At 43.3% G+C, this 7,962-nt stretch overlaps 1 protein-coding gene across 3 annotated transcripts in view; it reads left to right on the top strand.

Moving 5' to 3' along the window:
- Positions 1 to 7,962, top strand: part of parvg (parvin, gamma) — a 63,958-nt gene that overhangs the window by 34,925 nt on the left and 21,071 nt on the right. The window lies entirely within an intron of this gene.

Here is a 7,962-nt window from a genome sequence, read left to right as displayed (position 1 = left end):
CCGATATCCCACGCCAAACCCCAAGTAGCGACGGAGGACCTTTTCAGAGCACGAGAGCAGAGGGAGAGAAACATACAGAGCTGTCGTTGGGAACGCACGCGTCCGCTCAGCGCGTGGGCAGCCTGCTGACAGAGCCCTTCTCCAGAGAAACCGCCCAGGGTTGTCCGGCAGACTTGCCATTGATGCTCCGGCTCTTCTGACGCGAGCATGAGGAGAGTTTGTGTGTGCGTGCGCGTGGGTGTGAATGTGTGTGTGTGAAGGGAAATAAACCGCAGTGTCAGTCATAGGCAGAATAGCCTGCAGCCGGACCTCATGGCAGGCTGATTTCGAGTCGTGTATGAAGTCCATCCAGCCAGGGAATATGCCCAGGAATGTAATGTGAATGTTGAGAATGTGCAGAGAGGCGGAAAGGAGTACACGTCTGCATGATCACAACAAAAAACAAAATGTTAAACTTTCACAAGTCATACTATTGTTCAACTTGTTGTGTTTTCAACAAAAACTGCTTAAAAGATTTAGGGGGAGTACATTTTATCTGGGATAAATAAAATAAAAATAAATGAAAATCGAAGAAGAAATTTCATTTTTATCAAAATAACAAACATGAATTTATTTTTTAGATTGACCTCGTAGAGGATGAAGCTCCAAGTCAACTGATTATTCTGAGTATTGTTGCTTGTTCAGCTTTCTCACATTTGAATACAGAACATGGCCGACTTGGTAAAAAGTCTCATGAAATATTAACTGCTTTGAAGTATGCTGTGGGAATCAGGTCATATGAAATGCATGCAAACTGGAGACACTGACTTGTTCACCACATTCCCATGACATTATGAAGCTTTCAGGAGAGCAAGACCCTTCACCTAGTGGTTCACTCCTAGAGCTGGCGTTGGGGCTGGCTGGGGATTTCTCCTTGTGCTCTAGGTGTTAGGATGGGGATGAAGGTAGGAATCATTTCAACCAAAGGTGTGTAGCTTTTCAAATGGGTAAATCTTTATGGATATTCCTGGCACTGCAAAATGTGTGCACTTGGGGTGGGGGCGGGGGGCTGAGGAATAGAAAATGACTGTACCGTACCATTGCTTTTCTTTTTAGTCCGCATTTCATTTGTATTTTACAGATTTCTGTTAGCGAGAGACTGAGCCCCAAGTTGCTCCTGACGAGTAGGTACGCATGACAGCTCCACCGCCATCGTTGTGTGAGTAGGGAAAGGAGAGGCAAAATGATTGTCAAGCTGTTTGATTACCATTAAGGTAGAAAAGCGCTACAGTGGAGGAATACAGTCCATTTACCATAAATTGCGTTGACATCTTTTACTTAAATTTCCCTTTTAGAACTATTGTTTGTGAGGGCATATTGTGGGCCTAAGGGCTCCCAAAGCTGCACTTAGTGCTTCACTCCTTGTTGTACCAGCACATTTGTCCATTCTCTGGATGTTGTTTTTCAAATACAATTGTTGCACTGTCTCATAAGAGACTGCACTAACAACATTGTTTGATGTTGTACTGAAGAGATTTTTTATTGCATTGTACTCCTTAGTTATTTTTGCTCTGTAGTTGAGCTGTTGTTATGGTTACACTGTTTCTGGTGGCCAAGATATTATTATTTTGAGCAGTGCTTGGTAAAATACCGACCAAAAAGTATCTTCTAAATTACTAAAATGCCAAATGTTCACATTGTAAATATTTGATTTTGTCCTCCTCTGTGCTTTTGTACTTATTATTTTCTCTTATTCTTATTTGTCAGAAATCCTGGAATTTTCTCTGATGTGACCTTCTGGGATTGAGCCCAGCTCAAGGAGATTTCTTTGAATCCTTTTAGGAGGGGCCATAAATGTGAAGGATCAGCTTACATTGCCACCCATTAAAACCAGGAGGGTATTCAATACAGATGGAACTTTCAATCTTAAAAAAAAAACAAGCTCAGCTCTTCTTTATACATGTGCAGAGTGCAATGAACCAACAGTTTGAAGAGGCTACTGCTCTTTTCTCAAAGGAGCAGCTTTCAGACTGTCGTTGAGTTAATTCACCGTCTTAGGGTTTGGTTTCTTCACTAAGTTTGTTAAATAAATTTTGGTTCCTTTGAGCCAGTGCCCCATGAATCATTGACTGACCAGTAACACCCTGTGGTTCTCTGGCAACATGGAGGGGGAGGGGGAATCTTCTTGTCAGGCTTCTCTGGGGCTTTGGAGAGAAGGACAAAATGGAGGTCACAGGGAGGATGGCAAGATGTGTAATAATTTACTACTCATCCACTAACACCACTGCCAGTCTGTCACATGGAGGTTAAATTGCAGATAACAACACTGATTCCCTGTGTTTGTTAGTATTTCTTACTCTTTTTCACCATTTGCATAAATAAGCAATATTGCAATAAGCAATGAGCAATCATCTATCAAAATGAATGTTGACTGTGTTAACAACACTGATTCCTTGTGTTTGTTACTGTTTCTTAATTTTTTTTCACCATTGCAGCAATAAGCGATATCGCAAAAAGCAACAGGCAATCATCTTTCAAAATGAATGTGGACGGTAATAATGGTTGCTGATTCTCAGAGCAGAGCAGGCTCTTTGAAGGTCAAACCATGCTCCTGTAGCCGGTGTGTGTTGAAACGTACTCTTCAAGTATATAAAACGCCACCCGCGTTAACAAATTGCCTGCTTTTTGTTGGCGTAGTTGGTAGTGGTGGCGCTTGGGAAGTCAGAGTGGTGAGTTCGCGGACAATGCCTCTGACGGAACTTGCAAGACCACGTCTGTTACACTCCTATCTGACGGGACTTACGAGACAGTTATTTCCGTACACAAGTTGTCTCTTGGACCCCAGAATCACTCGTCATTGAAGTCCAAGCTCATCTACTCGTTGTCCTGAAGGTGGCCAGGTGGGGCGTGGTAGGGCTCCCCTCGCCCCGGTCATGTGGACACAGGTGCTGGTCCTGTACTGAGGAACGCCACTGACAACAGAGGCAGCCTTCCCCACAGACGATCCCCCGGTGGGAGGGCTTTAGCTCGTCTCTCCTTGGCTCGGGGAAGTGCGTCCTCCTAATTGCCTGGAAGACATTGTTGCTCATTACAAAGCTGTAAACCCCATCTTGAAATCAATGGGGTGTCCCTAAACATCAGCAATTACAAGATTAAATCGTAAACTGCTCAGCCATCTGAAAAATATTAAGATCATTATTTCTCCCCCAAAAGCAAACAAACAGCGTAGATTACTACGCTGCTGAACAGACGGTAGTTTTACTACCTCATTCTTTGAAAACTCTTCATCGAAAGCTTTGCAGCTGCTTTCCGACTGTTTTGGCCGTCTGGAGAAAATGGATGCATATTCATATACATACCAACAGCTATGCAAGGAGGTGTATTAATTTCTGTTTGCTCAATATAATTTGAACAGTCGTTTTTTAGACCCATTTATTCTTAATGATGATAACAATCCCGTTGGAGTGAAAATGTATGTGATTAGGAGAGGAGAAGGCCCATATCGTGGGACTTTCTTCTCTTATCCTCACACATCAATTTTTCCAACTTTGGCTATACCCTACAGTAGCCTACAGTCACACATGCCGACTCAGTCCTACCATACTCCTTCCTGTGTTCACAGTAAACTACAGTGGCATTGCAGCATGTGTAATAAATGGCCGCCTTCACTGCAGATACACGATATCTAGGCTGACAGGAAAGTCCTGGGTTTGTACCGAAATGGCTGCAGTCCCTCGCGTCGCCCTGACTTTTACTTTTCCTCGTTCCGCCAGCTTTTGCCCTGCCTCAGGCCGCTTCTGTCTCATTGGTTTCTGTGTTGTAGCTTTCGCTTACTCAGAGCGGCCCGTCACTTTAGTGCAGTGACAGCGGCTTCACAAACAAAGTAAGCACCTCTCCGCTTTCCCCTCGGCTGGGCAATATTTTCTGCCCCGCAGAGTCCCTGTGTTGTAGGTGTTCCAGGTAGCTCTACAGCAGGCTGTCAGAGGGATAAATGATACATACAACGCCCGGCCTGGCAGCCAGTTGTCAAACGACATGGCCTCTGTATCATACAGTAATAACATGGGGTTAGCCTTCCCTTTCATGGTGGATGAGGAAAAGGTAGAGAGGGCAAAGAGAAGACATGAGACAAAGGGACAGGCCCATCAAATATTTACCAGCTGTCCATGGTACAGCTGCTGTGTTCTCCTCCCCCCTCAGTGAGTAAACAATACTGCCTCAGAACACTGTCACCCATCATTTGTCTGCTGGCTGGATCTCCACAGGGAGAGGGGAGCGAGCTGTCAGTCAAGTTCTCCGGGAATTCCGCGTGTGAGAAACACACAAGTTTTATTTTGATTTATAATGTAGCGTGAAATTATCTGCGTTAAATTTGGTCTCGGAAACATTCACATTTTAGGTTTGATTTCAGACATGATATGGACATATCTGAGAGCATAGACAAAAAAAGTTAAAAACAGTTGAACATAATTGTAGACCATTTTAGATGGCATGACGTATTTGGCACACACACAACGGATGGGTACACATGACATTGTCGAAGAATAATATTCTATGTTTTCAACCAATATCAAAATTCAAAAACAGCACTGGAAATCAGCAAAGTTTGATACAAAGTGTTTTATTGGTCCTCAAAGTTATAAAGATTCCCAATAGAACGTGAGTAAAATACCGGGATCCCACTAAAATATTTCTCCGGACATTCCTCTTAGATATCAAAACCTTATTATTTTGTGTCATTTTGCTATTGATACAATATTGTTTATCACAGATGCATTATGCATTTCCCACACTATTGGTCTCTTACCCCAGAGGCTTCAGATTACAGATGCATAGAAAACTCTCCTATTTCTTAGGCCTGCTCCGACCTTGAAGGCCAGCTGCACTAGGTTCCTGGGCATAGGGCCGTAAATTAGCTTCATGATAGCTGGGCCTTGTCGTTTTTTTATGGAAGAAGCACATACACAATCTTCTCCCACCCTCAGCCCCTAATTATCACGATTTGTACTTTGGGCTTAATATTTTCTACATATTAGTGGCAATACTAATCAGTCAACAGCTTTGCATCTGGTTTTCAGTAATATAGCTTATAAAAAGTGAAAAAAAGGGATAAAGAGCTTTGTTTTCAATCATATAATCCATAATCATTCTCCATCTTCATAATTACAACAGTGTGATGTTATTCCACTTCACCATCCTAAACCCTCCTTCAATCCTTTCTCCTTCATCCTGTTTGATGGGGTTAGCAGTTCCCAGTGAGAGAGAACCTGCCTTGGACACAGCTAATCAATAGGAAAAGAAAGCAGGATGCTGAGAATTCACTGGACTTTCAGCCACCGCTAGTATTAGGTATGGATTTTCTTTTGCTACTCAACGATTCAAGATTGAAAAGAAATCACCACTGCAGGATTGATTACCAGCAGGGACAGAAATCTGAGAAATATTGGGTGCCCTGAAGGGTTTTGTTTTGAAAGACATTTTACGCCATACTAGAAAAGTGCCCCAGGGTGGTGGTAACCAGAGAAAGGATGGAGGGAGAAGAAATGGAGGGAGAGGGGTAAGGAGAAGGAAGAGGTATGATGTGGGTGTGAAGGTTGAGGGAGGGGGTGACAGAAGGGATGGAGAGGACGAGGAGATTTGTGTGATATGGTGTAAAGGTTGGGCTAGGGGGAGGATGCATAGGACGACATGTTGCTTAGATGACTGTCAATTCAAGGTTGTTGATTTACCCTGTGTTTCTGTAATGGACCGCTTAACTCATCTTGAAACTAGCAAACAAATTGCTGACACTCTGCACTGTAGATATACCTGCTCCATGTCTCTCCTCAATGCCCAGTTCAACACACATGCCACCCGTACAGGTTCAACCATCAAACCAAGGAGAACATCCAGTGCTACAACAAGGCTTGAATTACAACCCTGTCGTTGGCAGTAGCACAAAAATGTTTAAAAGCAACATTAGGCTACAAATCTTTGACTCACAGGGCTTTTTGTTTTGTCTGCCCGAGTCAAATCTAACCCACCTGGATGTCTGGCTCCTCCGGCCAACCTGGTTGGCTGACGCATCTCCGTGGTGATTCACCGCGTTCGGACTCCTTGACCCCGAACATTCTTAGGGGATGAAGAATAGATCCGCCCCGAATAACGACCTCCTACATCAAACCTTTGATCAAAATGGAGCAATCCAGGAGCATTTCCACAGGGAGCCCTGCCAAGGTCAATAAGTGGTGGAAGCAATGAAGGAGCTTATGTTACTCATGCTGTCATATTATCTCTCCCCGTACATCATATTTTAGTACTGGTCCATTATTTATTCAGAAGTGTCTGAGATCAGGCACAGGTCAGTGGTTTTTTGAAGGGTAAATCAAGGTGAGACTTATATGAGACTCACAAGAAGGAATGAGAAGGATCAGAAGGAGAACGCATATTGCATAGTTCTTTGATGGTCATTTACTTTTCAAGTTTTTTATTAATTTGCTATCAAAGTATAAAAAAGAAAGGGGTCTATGTTCTGCCTTGAACTTTTGTACACACCCTGTCCACACAAACACACACACACACCGTTGAACACACACACCGACATGCATAAACACGTCGAAAACAAGACAGGTACAATCATGAGAAACTGATCTGTTGATTCGTTCTGGCTGATGGAGCACACTCTTATTAGCAATCAATGTTAAGTGTATGAACTTCCTGATTGTGATGGCTTGTTAGCTTGGAGCTACAACTGAGAGCTTGGTGGATGATGAACATCACAAGTGCACACTCGTCCACAGGCCGAATGACTGATCACGAGATCTTTGACATTCAGTGAGTGTGTGTGTGTGTATGTGTGTGTTCAGACAAGGGAGTTGCTAATGCTCAACTCTATCCATATTAATGACCCAGTCTATGTTTTGATGATTGTTTACTTTCTTGCTAAGGTTGTCAATCACACTGATTGGACCTGAGCAAGTTTGTCCTTCAAACACACACACACACATTCACACATTCAAACACACGTACACACACACACAAACACCCATACACACATACATTATACACAAACTCACACATACACACACGCACACACACACACACACAGTTGTCATAGAGCATTCAACTGAACAATAGAATGGATCTGTTATTGGGATACAGTCATTAGGAATGTTTAGGTCCCTAAGGGAGAGATATAGTCTATATTTAAACAGGCCAATCAAAACATAGGATCTGAGTCAATTGAGCAGGGCTTTGAAATATAGAACTGACAAGCTGTTTGAACCAATAGGCACACAGTCCTCTTTTTCCTTTGATTAGAATCACGGGCACCAAGACAGGAGATATACATGTACACATTGAGAATTAGTAAAAGGAGCAGAAGAAAACATTTTGCAATCTATAAAAGGCTCACAGTTGAAGACGCGAGACACAGAATCAGCGGTGAGCTAGTAGCAGTGTGCTATTCTCTCATTCATCATTTAAATGGAAGACCCTGAGTTGGAAATGAATGCAACACCAGGTTATTGAAGGTAATATGGCTGGCAAGAATTATTCATTAGTATTGACTACAGACTGCCTTGTTGATCAGCCTTGCTTGAGGTAACTGGTTACTGTTCTAGACATGCTGTCCACCTGTGTGTGTGTGTGTGTGTGTGTGTGTGTGTGTGTGTGTGTGTGTGTGTGTGTGTGTGTGTGTGTGTGTGCGTGTGTGTGTGTGCGTGTGTGTGTGTGTTTGTGTGTGTGTGTGTGGGTGTGTGTGTGTGTGTGTGTGTGTGTGTGGGTGTGTGAGTGTGTGTGGGTGGGTGTGTGCGTGCGTGCGTGCGCATGCTCATGCCAGTGTCAGTTGGACTGTTAGACATGTGTACCCTTCTGTGTGTGTGAGTATGTGCTTGTGTCAGTTTGTATCAATTTGATTGTTAGACCTGTGTACCCATCTCTATGTGTGTCTGTGTGTGTGTGTGTGTGCATGCGTGCCTGTGTTTGTCTGTCACAACTGAATGC

Source organism: Hypomesus transpacificus, chromosome 14, assembly GCF_021917145.1.
Source record: "Hypomesus transpacificus isolate Combined female chromosome 14, fHypTra1, whole genome shotgun sequence".
Lineage (NCBI taxonomy): Eukaryota > Metazoa > Chordata > Actinopteri > Osmeriformes > Osmeridae > Hypomesus > Hypomesus transpacificus.
Note: the sequence above shows the minus strand (reverse complement) of the source record. Positions and strands in the feature narration are given on the sequence as shown.